At 32.5% G+C, this 17,041-nt stretch overlaps 1 long non-coding RNA gene and 1 other non-coding gene across 2 annotated transcripts; both read left to right on the forward strand.

The window, feature by feature from the left end:
- The first annotated feature begins 8,185 nt into the window (after positions 1-8,185).
- On the forward strand, positions 8,186-15,222 carry Pri-mir-iab-4 (mir-iab-4 primary transcript). The gene is given in 3 exon segments (NR_028065.1): positions 8,186-8,344; positions 12,167-12,444; positions 14,069-15,222. It is a non-coding gene; the product is annotated as a mir-iab-4 primary transcript (long non-coding RNA).
- Positions 14,165-14,237, forward strand: Miriab-4 (microRNA mir-iab-4). Its single transcript, NR_040121.1, has one exon. It is a non-coding gene; the product is annotated as a microRNA mir-iab-4 (primary transcript).
- Positions 15,223-17,041: the final 1,819 nt, after the last annotated feature.

Raw genomic sequence — 17,041 nt, forward strand, 5'->3', positions numbered from 1 at the left:
GGTGATAAACAAAGCGTTAAAAATTAAAATCACATTTTTAGCGGACTTTTGTAATTTGTCAGTAGTTTTTCCTGTGGAATTAAGTAACTATTATAAGAAAATCGAAAAATAACCTCTTTAAAGTACCGTCTTTATCCAATTTTCTAAATGATAAGGTACTATATGTAGAAATTGAAGCACTCCTTCTGGTAAAAATTTTGTATACAGGATTAAAAAAAAGAAGAAAAAAAAAATAAACACCATTGTAAAATCACTAGCTTCGTCGCTTCGCTCAGAATCTAAAACACGAGTTTATTCATTAGGCTTATAATATAATAATAATGTATAGAATAATCATAACTTTCCAATTTTTAGGTATATCGCTTATAATATTATTATGAGGATACACTTTTGAATGCACGTAAGACGGTGAAAATCATATTATTTAAAACAACGGATTGTGAAAAGAAAGAAAGAAATATTACTTGCGTTCATCCGTGGGTATAATATAGACACACAAAAGAAATAAAACACTAAAGACGTTTACGATTTTTCTTTTTTTTTTTTAATAGTGCTTCTGACGTTATGATTGCACATAATATTTAATAATAATTATCGACGTGAATGATGTACATATGATATAATGGACGGTTTCGGTTTTAATTGCGCGTATTAAATTATACTTAATAATGTGTCGCCGATAAAACCAAAGAATATAATAATAATATACGATCATGCGTAATTATACGGACGCGTTCGTCGCGCTGACAACCGTCGGATCTCGAGAGACTTAATTAAATTTAACAACTCCGCAGAAGTATATAGGATTTAATTATATTATAAACATCTTTGAATTGTAAGACTATAATAATAAAATGTAGATATCTTATACATATATATATATATGCATGCATGTATGTTTATCGCACACTGATCTCTATAGTACGTATATTATACCCCACGAGGAAGAATTATTATTTCTAATCCCGCCAAGGTACCTAAGTACATTATATTATAGGTACCCACTGCAGTATATCTTGTTCGATGCTCGTTTGTTAATTGTATAAATAAATAAATTATTCTGATCCGAGTTTATATATAAGTACATAAAAAAAATTGTTCGACTGTATCTGTATATAGATATTATACTTGTGTATAGACTATACCTATATAATATTATAGTTGTAAATTTATACGCACAGTAGCAATCTCGTGAATTGTTTTTGCACGTTAAAAAATGAGTAAATTTCTGAGGCTATTAAATAGACGTGTTTGTACACATTTTTGTGCACATTTCTATTAATGACTCCGCATAAATTTATTTAAAAGTACAGTATATATAATTATAATTATATTATATTAACGCGAGTTCGTTTCGCACGAACGAAATAAAAAGGGAGTTTTTCACGAATCACGATTCGATACAAAAGTATAGATATGTATAGATACATAAATATATATTTATTATACACTTATTACTTATTAAAAAGGACAACAATTATATGTTATCATTAAAGTTAATATGTTCAAGATTTAAGTATATTTAAATTGTTTAAACATTAAAGGTCGTTATGATTTCAACGTTTCAATGAGATAGACAGTATAAACAAATAATATACAACTTGTGGGTTAGTAAATAATTGACATTGTGGTTTTATAGATAGTGTGACGCATGATACGGTTGACATTTGATGTGTCGAAACAAATTTCGTTTGAATTTTAACCAAATATTTTTTACAGTACATAATGTCGACAACGACAAATTTCACGCATCATAAACAATTTAACCTTTTCAAACACCGATTTTCGTTTAGTGTACATTGTATAGATGTTTTGAACAACTGAATAGTATGCCATATGTGTCAAAAATAAAAAAGCAAATATTCCATAACTACAATATATGCTTTCGTGTTTATATTATCATAGACGCGTACATTAAAATGTATACAGTGAAACCAGGGAGGGGCTTACTAACGGGCACCTCCGAATAGCGGACTAGTATTATTTAAATTATTTGTGTACAAATAGTATATTATATATGATAATATGTGTAATATTACCATACTGCAATCCTAAACCTAATGTATAACCCCGCCCCTCGTATTAATTCCAACGTTAATCGCCAAAACTAAGACCTTTCGATTGTTTTAGAAAAAACTTTACAAGTATCTGTCAGCACCCCCGCGATATCGTTTATATTATATTTTATACTCAGTGCCTCGTATTGAAACGTGTGGGAAACGAAAACCGTACCTGCAGCAGCGGCGAGCTATACTACCCATATGTATATGTAATGTGTGTGTATATATATATATACATGTGTGAGTGTGTGTATGTGTGCGTGTTTGTGTGCTTGTATAGTGTATATACATGTATAATATTATAATGTACGCATGTGGCCTATCCACAAACGAGTCGTACCTATACGGAATCCGGCCGATATTAATATCGAATTGTGCATCGGTAAAGAAAACCTCCAGCCGGGCATACCCGTTAAACCTGTTCAATGGTATTTTTTTTCCCGTCTGCGCGTAAATGCGCCGACCGTCGGGTTAACATGACCCGACACTCATTGGGTTTTAAAACGATAGTCGTGTGTATAATAATATATTATTATAAACGAATTACGTCCATGACCGACGCCATCGCGTCGTACATATTATTCGATAATATACTATTCGGCGGTATACCTCTGTGTATTGCAGACTATGGTGTATAATATAATACATATTATTATGTTATTCTTTCGGGCGAAACGTGTCGTTTGTATAATTGTGACAAAATAATATATTATTATTTCGTACCTAGTATACCTAAATAGGCAGGACCTCATCACGGATATAATATTATTATTATATTTAAAAATATTATAGGTGTATATATATAATTGTGCACATGTTATACATAATTACATAAATACCCCGTCATTTGACGTTCTAAATACATAATATAATGGTACCGCAATGGAGACAATTATTAGATATATTAATATAATATAATGTAATATATTATTATTATTATGTTATAACAATATTGTGTTTAATCCACGGTGTTGCACTTGTTGAATTGCAGAAATCACGTCTAAAAAAAAAAGCTCAGATATACAACTGGTTTGGCTTGTCTGTCTGCATTCCGAGATAATAATACACACGTTTTGTCATCAATTACTGTAGAAATAATAAGACCATCGAGGCAGTTGTATGCAGTGTGATTTGTAATTCGTTTTACGCTGTATTTCTTCGATCAAACAGTGAATGTGATATATCCGCAATAATGGGTCTGGATTACCTATATAGGTTTGGACACAGACTTGGGAGTAATTCAATAGGTCAATCAATCTACGTGCGTTTACGTCATTGCCCGCTTTGGTAATAATATTATAATTACAGCCGGGTCCTGATAATTCAAATCTGGGGGGGGGATAAAAATAAATTTGACTTCTGTATTTTTCGAGATTTATAATTTAAACATAATTTAAGAACACTTCAAGAGACAAGAAAAAAATTTGAATTATCGAGACTCGACGTAGGTACAGCGAAAGAAATATAGGTAAATTTAAACGATGTTTATTCCTATTATAATATTAAATTGTAATTATTGTTCGTACCTATTTGTGTCATGGGACATCGAGGCTATACAATATTACTCTCACAGACCAAACGTTGGATAAATTACAATATTGCAGCAGTAAATATTTTGAAATCGAAACGCGCTTCAGATCGCAGAGTGGAAAATATTCGTGATTGACGCCGTGTATGCGATGTTATTATATTTTATTCATATTATTATTTTGTCAGAGAATCATGCAGTAGAAAATTTACAATCTCCAAGTATGCCACAGAATTGATTGAGTTTATGATTTATCCGACAATTTAAAATAATGATTGTCGCGTATGAATAATGTCGTAATCGTGTACATATATAATAATTGTCTTCGATAAAATATTATAATATTTAGTAACGGTGCATTCGTCGTAAAATAGGTATACCTTCGAATGAGTCATCTGAAAACACCGCCATTTCGAGGCGGTATATTATGTACAATGTACATAATATAATATATATTTATATTCGTCGCATGATGGCTTAATAATATACAATCGTTTGAAAGGGAATAATTTCAAACATTGGTGCGGTTACAATAATATAGTAATAATCGAACGGCCTAGTTATAGAAATAAATTAAAAACGTCTCAATTATGTTGGACGACAAAATACAAATCATACCGAACTCATATAATATATTATACAAAATACTATGTAGAATACTTGTATCATGGGCGCTTGTACATTATTACTATTATATACTGCCGCTGCAATCGCGTTTCTCGTATAACTCGGATGATATACGGTTTGAGAGAGAAGAAAATCTACCTACAATAATGGTTATAAGAAATTTTTTTTCGGCTCTTCTCTTTTTTTAACCACGCACGCTTTTAACGCACGAGCCAATATAATATAATATAAAGCGTGTATAATATATTATTTTATATTTTTTATCATATTATTATTATACTCGCATACGATCGCCCCCTATATACCTATATCTTTAGTCTGCCGCATTGGTGTAGTGTGTGTGTGTGTTTGTGGGTGCATGTGTGAATGTGTGCGAGTACATTTTTTTCTCTTCGATGTGTAATTTAAAAAAATAAAGCTAATGCATGGCCGGGAGGCGGCAATCCCGCAACGTGCAGTGGGAGGACGGGGCTGCGTACACACACACACACACAGACGTGTGTGTGTGTGTGTGTGTGTGTGTGTGTAATAACGTATATACACGCACGCATATATATGTACGTCCCGGAGAGCTTGACAAGCCGGCGAGGCGGTCGTAAAAACTGTAATTTAACTGCTGTTCTGGGCCCAGCGCGTATATAGTTAGCTGATAAATTAAAAAAAAAAAAAAAAAAAACCGTGAGAGAGAAAGAGAACGAGAGAGGAAAAAGCCAAGGGTCGTAAAAACTAAAAACCGCGGGGAAGAAGAAAGTTTTTATTTTTTTTTCGAATATATGCGTATGAGCTAGGGAAATCGGATAGCAAACGCCCGATTTCTAGCTATATTATATGCATGATAATATTTCGTTTATTCTTGCCGCGGTGTTGTATTGTATTTATATATACTGCTGCGTGAATTCGGTTGTGATAATAATAATACTAGGTATGTAGGTTTACCATTGAGAATTCGGTTCGCAAACAACCTCGACAGCGATCACGGGTGACATAGGTGTACGGCGTAATATTTGGACTCGATTTCAGCAGTATGGATACTCACATAATGGTATACACCGATGAGTGGGCTGATACGGTTTTTCTTTTGCTTAAAGTTGAACGAATTTATTTTGGATAGATTCAGTAGGTATCGTCTACACATTAATAAATTATTATTGTCGCAATCGAGTGTTAAATGTTAATCATATACATATACATATAATAAATTATAATATTGAAACTGAGTCTATATATAATATATATTATAATCAGTTGTATACATATTCACGCAGAGATGTATTACGGACTGAGATCGGAGGCTATACAATATACATACTTTAATCTATAACATAATTATATACTGCAATTATATACCATACGATATAGTAATTGGACGCACGATAGGTCTTGAATTTGAATAATTATAGTCAGTCTGAATGAAAATTTGGTAACCGTTAAAACAAAATACCAACAATTAAATCATTTTTTCATTACCTATTAACTCCCCTCAAGCAAAGAGTCACTTGTGGTTGACTTCTTAATCACGTCTACCATGTTATTTTTTAAGTCCCTTATCACATATACTTATTATGCTAAGTATCTAGTATAGATTGAATATTTCTTATAAAAAAAAAAATTACCTATTAAAATCGTTTAAAAAGTGACCAACGGTTATTTTTTATGCTTCTGTATAATATGGGCAATGGGCATAGTATATATGCTTAACTATGCTTATACTATATAAGCATAGTTAAGCATATAAGTACCTATAATATCATATAGATTCAACTATATATGTATATAATATAAATATTACTATATACTAGAATAATTGGTAATACGCGTAATATAACTGAAGTTTGGCGTGTTTGCTATAATGACGCACGAAAAACAATTACAATTGTTCCATAAAGTATCACTAATAACTATATAATATTATTTGACCTCTCATACTGGAATACAAAATATAAATTGCTATATTTATGCTGCCAACGAGGAAGTTTAATACGAGGTAATAAATTAAAAAAATATACATTGTATGTTATTACGAATTCTCCGATTCTTGTACTCCACAGTCCACGCGAACATCTATCTGTATATTATATATATAATATAGTATGATATACTTACAAGTCATAATAATTGGGATTATGTTGACAAATATATATGTGAACGTAAAATAATAAAATAAAAAGCATCACAATAAAAAAAGCGGTTCATTAGACTTTTGAATTATATTCATAAATAATTTAATATTTCGAGTTTTTTTTTTAAATGATCAACATAATTATGTCACACATACCGTGAAAATCGTCAGTAAGATTCAATTTAATAACACCAAAGAATATTAAGCTGCTATAGTGCTATTTATTGTTGATTTACAGTGTCAGTTAGTTGGTTACTTTAATAATTTTTTTTTTTCTATAAAGCCATAAGTAATTATATTCTCAGTTATCTATTGATTCGATTTTGTAAATGTACCTTTTACTTTTCATACGGAATGTACTGTAAAATTATACTCAACAACTTTGCCGTATTGACTCTTTAACCTGTCCTCACAAAATGTGAATTGTATTAACATGTTTCTTGTGTACATTTTTTTACATTTTAAATTTAACTTTGAATTGTTTAATACCATTCATTATACAATGCACCAATAAACAATAATTTATAAAACGGCAATTTAAAAAAAAAAAATAATCCATCAAATGCCTTATATCATAACACTATACCTACATTAAACATCGATCAATAGTATGTTAGAAACGCTTAAAAATATTTAAATGAAAAAAAATGTTAATCAAAAAGATCTATATGTATATAAGTATAATATAATATAATATAATATAGGTAGTATAGGTATGCAAATAATGGTAAAATAAATTATTTATCTCGTTTGAATAAGGATGTCGGTCGTCGATAATCGAAATTCATAATAATATGTCAATGAGTATGTGAGGCCTGCAGTGATAAATTTCTTCAGTTTCGAATAAGTTATAGATAGTTGTAACTTGTAAGTGCTTTAAAAGTGTTTTATATCATTTTTATTACGACCATCAAATCCTAAATGCATGTTCAGCCGTAAACAAATATTTTATATGACATTTCAAAATGATTACACGTCAATAGAAGACATCTAATGTCCCATACAAAAGTTAAACCAATATTAATTGTCATTAAATCAAAAAATCCAATATCTAAATGTCAGTACTCAGTAGAGTTTTGATAACAACAAATGCGTAAACAGAGTATGTATAGGAAAATTTAAGACGCATTTAAAGAACTATTTAACCATTGAATTATTTTTTCGTAGATTAACATCAAAGTAATAAAATATGAATTACTATATATTTAAGCTCTCTGTAGACATAGGTCCTAAGCGTTGCATTCTGTATGTCACGACCGAAAATTAATTGTTGCCGGACAGCGTTATAATTGAACCCCAAAATTTAGGTCATGAACGGCAGGATATAAGTAATAACAACATAAATCGTATACAACAGTATTATAATATTAATGTTATAAGTGTTATAACAGGATAGTGTGGTTCGATTGTAGGGAAGAAAATTACTCGGCTACCCGCAGATGACGAAAGAAAACGATAAAAATAAGACGCATGTATTATAATAGTATATTGTACCCAATAGGTATTATACTATTATAATAATAAAATTGTTATCTGCGGCCGCCAGAGCATATATACAATATATTATAATTCATCACGTCGGCATAACAATTATATCGCTGTCGGGACGAACTATAAAAGTAATTATTTAATTAAATAAAAGAGAAATAGATTAAAACGACATCATTAAATATTGTGTGCGTCAACTGCGCGGTGTGGAAATAATATAATCGGCGGTGGACGACACATGCGAGAGATAAGCCCCGCCGAAACTATAATCGTACGACAATTATCATATACTTATCAACCGATTAAACGGTAAAGGCCGCCCGGGGCCAATGGTTTAAATAGCCGCTGACCGTACGTACCGGCAATAGTCAATCGCATCTGTCAAGACAGGAGAAGTCGACGACGACCACAGCGCGACGAAGACCTTAATATGGACTTGTTGAGACGACTTCGGCGACGACCAAATAGACTTGAGACGACTTCGGTGACGACCTGCAAGACTTGAGACGACTAGAGACGGCGGTGAGTACTTTTGAACGCTATTATTTTCCAACAATAAATCATCATTTTTCTTATGCCCGACCGAAATCGTTTTCATGTTACAATAAAAATGTACGCTCAGCCGTCGCTGCCGCCACCGAGGGTACCCGTCGCAAAAAATATGTGTGAGAAAAAAATAATACTCGTAAAAATAAAAAGAATAATGTATTTATAAATTTTTTTTGTGTTTCCGTCACCGGTATACACATACACATAGTGTCATTGCCTTTTAGTTTGTTTTACGAGCGCGTCGAGCACAAACGCATTAATATTATATGTGACGCGATTTACCGACTTTAACGCAACACGTCGTCCGCGAAACTTTAGATCGATTTCCTGCCACGTGTTCAACGCTTTGCAATTTATAATATTATTATACTTCAATATCTATCAATAGTTGTAGGTCATTGTCGTAATAATATTGGTTGGACAATATTTTATTTCATATATTTGAATATAATGTAGGCGTAACAACGGGTCAATAATATATTGACTTAATAGAATTTTAAATTAAAATTGAAGTTGAAATTAGAATAAAATTGGAATTTTCGTGTTTATCTTTTGGCGAATCCTAATAACATTTTCTAGTATTGCTTATGCGTTTGTGTCTTATATATGAACGGCGTATAATAATATAATCGCGTATAATAGGATAATGATTAATCGCGGGTTTGGATCCAAAAGGTTCTATGAGTAAATTTGAAATTTTTCAGAAAAGTCAATTCGAATGTTTTTAAATATTTTTCAGCTTATAATTATTTGATTTAGACATATAAATTATCAAAACCTTTTAAATCAAATCAGAATTTATATTATCTCAACAATTAATTGAGAAGAAATTTGGTATTCAAAAATTAATAAAATATTGACATAGAATCTTTTGGATCCAAGCCCACGTAATGGCATATAACATATTATAATAATACATATTCTAATAATTTAATTATTAGACTCGTTATATTTTGGTTTTTTTTTTTATTTATCACGTTTATTTGTCAAAAGTGATTTACAATAAATTCTTGTTTTTTTATTTTCGATCAAAATATCATTAGGTACGAGATAGTTAATGGCTGACAATTTAAATATATTTATATTATGTGTGTTGAATGTTGATTGATTATGATTTCCTCTCTCGCTACGAATTAACAATAATTATATCTTGATAAAACAAATTTAGATTGTTAATCGACCTCGACTGTGCGTGTATATATATATAAAGGATATATAAGCGCACTAAAACTATCATCATCTGCAGATTCTTATTATATTTTAAATACTGCGTGCCATATTATTCATATATTTCTATATAGTCTGTGGTTTACACGGATTATGTTAATAAACACATTATTATACATATTTAACGCGTGTTTCTCTCAATAATATCTGTCGGAAAACCATATAATTATTTTGTGTGTTTATATAGGTATAACCTCAGTCGAGTAAATCATTTGAACGTATTGAGCGTGTAATTCTATTTAATAAACATTAATATTCCAAATTTCAACTGTCTGTTTATAAATGTCTAGAGGAAATAATACACCATGTTAGCTATTATATAATTACCTAGCCTATATAATTATCTTAGACCGTGGAAAGGAAATATAAAATTTACCTATATGCGTTTTCACCATTTATAAGTAAATTAGAATAGGTACCTACTGTTTAATTTAATAATACCTATATAATATAAAATACTGTGAAAGGAAGATAATAATATATACTAATATATAATCATTAATTAAGAACATTAATTTCTCGGGAGCAATAAAATAATAAATGTGTTATAATATTCGTGTTGTGATGGTTCGGTCTGTGAGAACTTATAATAATATATCGTATTAAGCATAAGTACATTAATATATTTTAAACATAAACATAATATAAGTGCCGTAGTCATGTTTTAGTTTTGATAAACTACACACACTTACAAATGATATATATATATATACACTATAATAAACTATAATATATGACGTGTGATAGGAATAATATTATATAATATTATCCGAATAAATTTTGATTCTAGAATATTCAATATTGTATCATAAATGTGTATTTATGCGCACAATTATTTTCTTAAGCGAAAATATAGACTTAACATCTAGACAAATATATAATTTCATCCTCCCTGCGCAAATGTTTCAATTTAATTTCATCACCGAATATGATGCAATAATAATATACGAAGACATTCTTACACGCGGCAATAAAACATTACACATATGCATATAATTATTATTATACCACTGATAAAATAATAATACGTTGAGTTCGATTCAGTTTCGATATATAACTTCTGTTGCAATTTGATTAAAGACCCTTAATTATAATAACCGCGATCGTTATATTGATGAGATTTATTTTTTGTATAATATTATAATGATCGCGATCAAGACGGTTATAATATGTGGTTCGTAGATTAATGAAATAAAAAAAACCACCTATGCGTAGGTAGGTACCTTAAATTGAATTTCGCACCCTATCATACTAATCATAGTTTATATTATAAGCAACCATTACATACGCTATAGTCATATCAGTTAACCACACTGCTGCCGTTCGTATTTTTTAAAAATAATATTATATTATTATTATTATTATTATATACATATCGTCTCGCTGGACCTTAAATCGTTTTAACCCTATATACGCATTATAACACGACGATCTCGTCATCAAAACGTTCGAGTCCTGCACATATACATATGTATATATATGTATCATATTATTTGATATAAAATTTAACTCGTATACACATTGTGCGAGGGCGCGGAATCCATTACGGCTCTCTCTGCGGCGGCGGCCCTCTCCATTATAATATATACGATTCCATCGCGCGCGCCATTGCTGCCGTATATATATATGCAACGCACATCACCGAGTCCCCGCTGCCTCCGCCACCACCACCACCACCACCACCACCACCACCACCACCACCACCACCGCCACCACCACCACCACCACCGCTGACGATGCGAAACCTTTTCCCGTTCGATGTATAACAACCCCCTGCAGGCCATGATTCTCCTCCGCGTATAATACAATACGCAATATAATATATATTATATGGAGAGAGTGAGAGGGAGATAAATCCGTACAATAATATACATATATCGGGTAGGCCAAAGGCGGTGTGTGTGTTCGAGCGTACATCGCGGAGGGTCGATACGGCGAAAAAAAGAGCTGGGGGATTGTTTTTTTATTTCGTTTCGCCCCGTTCCCCGTTTTCGATATCACAATTTATAATATATAAGCCAGCCCCCGCAAAAACCCGTCACAGTACCGCACCGGGGCCCGAAGTATTTGCACACTGCGCTGCGGCCCGCCGCGGACTTCCGTCGTCCATAGCGAGCACCGCCGAACACCGCGATCTATCTCCATATTTTCTTTTCTTTTTTTTTTTTTTTTTGTCATCCTCGTCTCGTACACACAACGGATATCCGGCCGTGACGACTACTACGACGATCGGCAGGTATATATAGGTATATGTATGGGTGTTTCAACGACCCTCTGTCGCCGCCGCCGTCAACTAATCCTACACGTATGTTACCGCCGTATGTTTACTCACTTACACCTACCGATATTACATTATTATATATGCACGTACATATTGTTATTTTTATTATTATTATTGTATTTATAATCGTACCTATATACTCCACGGCTACAGTGTCGCGCAATGCTGTATTATTATTGCCGTGCGCGTCAGACATCGCGTTAAATTATATATTATGTTATATTGTTAACATAATATCGTATATCTATAGCTGTTGTATTATACCGTGTTTGTTTTTCCCTCCGCAGGTATTCATATTATTATAGCATCGCGACCAGGTGAAGTGGTGACGGCCATTACCTATATCATAATGTGTACACGCGTAATGCGTGTCACGAGACTCACGGATTTACGTCTGGAGAATTCGAATCAACGGATTATGGCCTCAATGTACACACACGGACAGACGTGGCGTACTGCATAATATATTATATTATTCCAACACAATATAATATAACCGTATAATGGCGTGTGGCTGCAACGCTGCAGCGCGGAAGTGAAGAGGAAATGAAAAACAATAATAAAGGTGACGATTTTTCCATATCTATAATATTATATATACAAATAGTATCATTTTAACACGTACGCCACATATATTATAATATACTTTGTATGCGTATCTAATAAGGCGATCGCGCGTGTTTCTCGGTTAAGTTGGATATTGCCCTCCACCGTCGCGTTTTCTCCAAACAGTGTTCGGCTCGCACAAGTATAACATACCTGTTTATTAGTTTTATTATTTTATATAGGTACTGCGTTTTCGGCTCTTGCGGAATCGTCGCGCATTACCAGGTCACAGTGGTTACGCGAGCATACCACGTTTGTATATTTCCGTGCCGAATAGAAAAACGCGTGCCCCCCCCTCATCCCTAATTCGATAGATATCAATGTGTTACAAACACCTTTCAATAAAATATATATACACAGTGCATATTACGTACATTTAGAGTTCCGGTGACGATTATAATATTATAATATGTGCGGAAGCTCAGGGGGAGGGGAGGGTTCATTACCGCAGATGAATTCGAATTATCGTGGTAGAATTTCGAGTCGACGAAAAACATGAATGTTGGACGATATTATATTATTATAAAAAAGGCTCGACAAAATGGGCCTTTTTTTCTCCACAGTCGTTCCGAGACGCGTCGAGAATTTCGAGTTACCGAGAGTAGATGTATATAGGACTGCTGTAGCGAATGAGGGGCCCTGATGCGCAGCCTTTCGGGTCGCGTGCGCGTAAAAGTTTATCGCTCCTGTGGGGGGGTGGGCGTTGGGTGAAAAGCCACTCCTTCGTTGCGTATCGATCGGCGGGGCGGAACGCGCGTCCACCCGCCGCCGTTGTCCCGACAAAAGCCCACAACGGACGGCGGGCGCAGGCGCCCGGCTGTGACTTTGCAGCGCGCCCGGCCGCGGAAAATGCCACCGCTGACGGTCTTTTGCGCGACAGACCGTATCGTCATACCGCAGCCGTCACCGGTGGCTGTGCGTCGTCGTCGTCGTCATCGTTGCCGTACACACATCGCGCCGAGAAGTTTGCGAACGACCCGCGAGAGAAATCATCTTCCAATCGTCCTCTCCGTCCAAAAAGGTAACCGCGCGTCCCTTATAGGGTTTTTTATTTCGTTTTCAAAAGAACGCCGAAGTTATAATATTATTTGCTCCCGCCGAGGCCGAATGGCCGCTAATAAAATATATAACAAACATGGCCTCTGCCGTATACATTTCTAACCCTTTTGTATGTGCACATAATGTAATAATTCGATCGCCGTGCACAGCATAATATAATACCATCGTACGCCGTTCCGTTTTCGTGCTTTGTGCGTCACCCTCGACGCGATGATAAATAAAAATAATCTTTTGTGTATCGTTTCGGACGCACACACGCCCGCTGCACGCGCGTCGCACTCGTTTTCTCTCTCTCCCGCAACGCCGCTGCGGTGACCATATTATACTGTACCGCGTTGGCCGCCACCGGCTATTGTTCGCGGCGTCCGGCCGAGAGGGTTTTTTTTTCATTCGATTTATCACGATAATAATATATTTTTCCGTATTATTACAGAACACACACTTACATCACGCACTATACCGTCATTATAATATATTATAATTTATAATATAATTCAATGTTATTATTGTCTTTCCGTTTCCAGATGTGCCGGAGATCCAAGTACAAGCTGTTGTCGGTCCGTCCGTCCTCGTCCGAGCACCGATGCAGAGCTGCAAATGTCGACGAATAATGCGTGGCACCCTGTACGTATACTAAATGTATCCTGAGTGCATTATAAAACTGTCCGGTATACCTTCAGTATACGTAACAGGGTGCCATACCGATCTTCCGGAAGTGGTCCCGTGGCGCGGCCTGCAGCGTCCCTGCGACGACGTCCTTTTCGCGTACAATTTTAATATTATAATAATACATTGGTATAACATACATATTATCGTCGTCATTGGTCGGGCGTTACCGCGAATACATGTAAAATATTTAGGTTGTTATACAAGAAAAATAATTAATGCACTGCGCTTGTGCATCTATCACATTAATAGGTATATTATATTTTATTACAATTCGTTATTATCATATAATATAACATCGCAAGAAGTATACCTACACGTATTATATAATATATTATATAGGTACATTATGATTTGTATAAAATAAATTATTTGTAATATTGTTTTACTTGGCAAGCCTACTCGATTTATTTGTTATTTTTTTTTTTTATTTTAACATTATCACAATATATTTGTTTGGGTTAATATATAATTTTCACTTTTTAAAAAGAAAAACAATTTATATCTCTCGTACTGTTATCGGTCGCGAGATTGTAATCGGAAATTAAAAATAATATACATACCTTTAACATACGTACGTACGTACATTTATATATTATATTACATTATTAGGTATATATTATGCATTATACGCTCGCGAAACCCGTTTGCCCCGATGGGAAATTGCACGACAGTAAACAGTAATGTTTACGACGTTTAAACGATACGAGAAACGTGTAGGTTTATTATTATTATCATTATTATTGGTATATATAGTAGCAGTTGTTGTATATTATAATTGACAGCGAAGAGTAGGCTTGCGCGATGTGCTCTCATATTATACAGATTTCCATAAACGGCGCGTTACAATAATTACATATTATATTGCGTAAAGTGCATAATATATTATAATAATAATATATGTGATGCGTCGTGCCTAACGAATTTTTAAAAAACGTTTTGTTATTTTTTTTTTGTGTTCGTTCGATCATATTATACGAGCGTCGGGCTTACAATAAAATAATTGTACATTTGGGTGGTGTATAAGTTTTTTTCAGTCCTGAAGAGAAAAGTCGAATATGATGTTATATTATAACAGAATATCTAGCCGCATAGGTCCTTGCGATATTTATATTTATCTTTAAAACTTTATTTCGATAAGCGCATCATATTATCTTCTACATCATCCTGACTTTGACTTGAAAACTTAAATATATATAATATATAGGTATACACACTATACGGTAAGTTGATATAAGAAAAAATAAACCTATATAGTGTCGCTGCACGGGCCTATGAGTGTTTCGAACATTCGAACCTATATAATAATAATAATAATAAGTCTGAGTAATACTGAAAGTAAAAGTAATTTATTAGTATTAGTATTTATTAGTATGTATTTATTATGTATACGCATATTATATTTGTAGTAACGTAAATAATTAAACCTTCGATTACTAAACAAAAAGTCTAAGACACATTATTAAATATTAATTGAAACGCGCACGCGTGCATAAGACATTTTACAAATCGTATAATATATAGGTGTTAGCGTTGCATAATATAATGATTTTATGAATAAAATAAAGGTAGAAAATATAATATTTTACTCATTATTATTCGGATTTAGAGAGTCGCGGTGGCAATATAAATGGGTAAGAAATCATTTTTTTTTTCGGAACACTACCTATATATTATACCTATAAGACGACGACTGTGTTATTTTATATAGATATAATTGAATACAATATGTCACACACATACTGCTGGTAAATTAAAGGTGTATATAATATTATATAATATATAAACTGATAGGTACTAAAGAATACAAATTATTCAAACCAGTTTTCTAGAAATAATATGTCCGTAAATACCTTCGATAAAATTATTAGTGTGAGAGAAAAATCCATTATTTAACATCAAATAACAATTTTGGAAACACACAAATATCAGTAAATACAAATATTATAATAATATATCTTGGTATAGAACGGGGTGGTATATAATATTATAATACGTACAATACGTCAACTATTTTAAATTATAATGCACAGTATTTCCTTTATAAATTATTAAATAAATAAAATTGAACACGGACGGCCTCCATAAACTCGTAATAACTGTTAAGGATTTCTTAACGCGTGTGCCTAATAATATATACGAAGACTATGCTGTATAATGTTAATAACATTATGCTAGATAGTTGTTTTTTCTAGGAATTATAAAATATGAAATATAAATTTTATATTTATAATATAATATATAAATAACAGATACCAATTACAAATAAATAAATCAATTTTTAATTAAATGCTTTAAACACTGTCCGAAGACTGAAATATTATTATTACCGATACATCACTTACGATACATTATACATTCATACTTATATTTAAAGTATAATGGTAGAGGATACACATATGATTTACTTAAGGTAATATAACATATATTATAAATTATTATACACAATAAATATTAATGTTGATGTGCATTTATCAATGCAGTCCTTAGAACTAAATAAATTATAATTTAATTTAAAAAAAAATTAAGTTATACCATTTGCGTACCAACTTATGGGTACCTACTTACCTACCTATAGCTATATTCGATAATAAAAATGAATAATACATATGTTTAATACGTATGTATTTTAATAATTTATTGACTGTGCTAACGAAATTTTATTTTCGAATAAAATATATTTAAAATGACTATAATATTATTTAATTTACGTATAGTTATTTATGGTTCTTCTTTTTTGTATCATAAATAATCCGCCTTAATCATAAATATTAAGAAGTTATTAATAATAACGAATATATTTTTGATTTAATGAAACATACCTATATTAT

Source organism: Acyrthosiphon pisum, chromosome A1 (assembly GCF_005508785.2).
Source record: "Acyrthosiphon pisum isolate AL4f chromosome A1, pea_aphid_22Mar2018_4r6ur, whole genome shotgun sequence".
In the NCBI taxonomy this organism is placed as follows: domain Eukaryota; kingdom Metazoa; phylum Arthropoda; class Insecta; order Hemiptera; family Aphididae; genus Acyrthosiphon; species Acyrthosiphon pisum.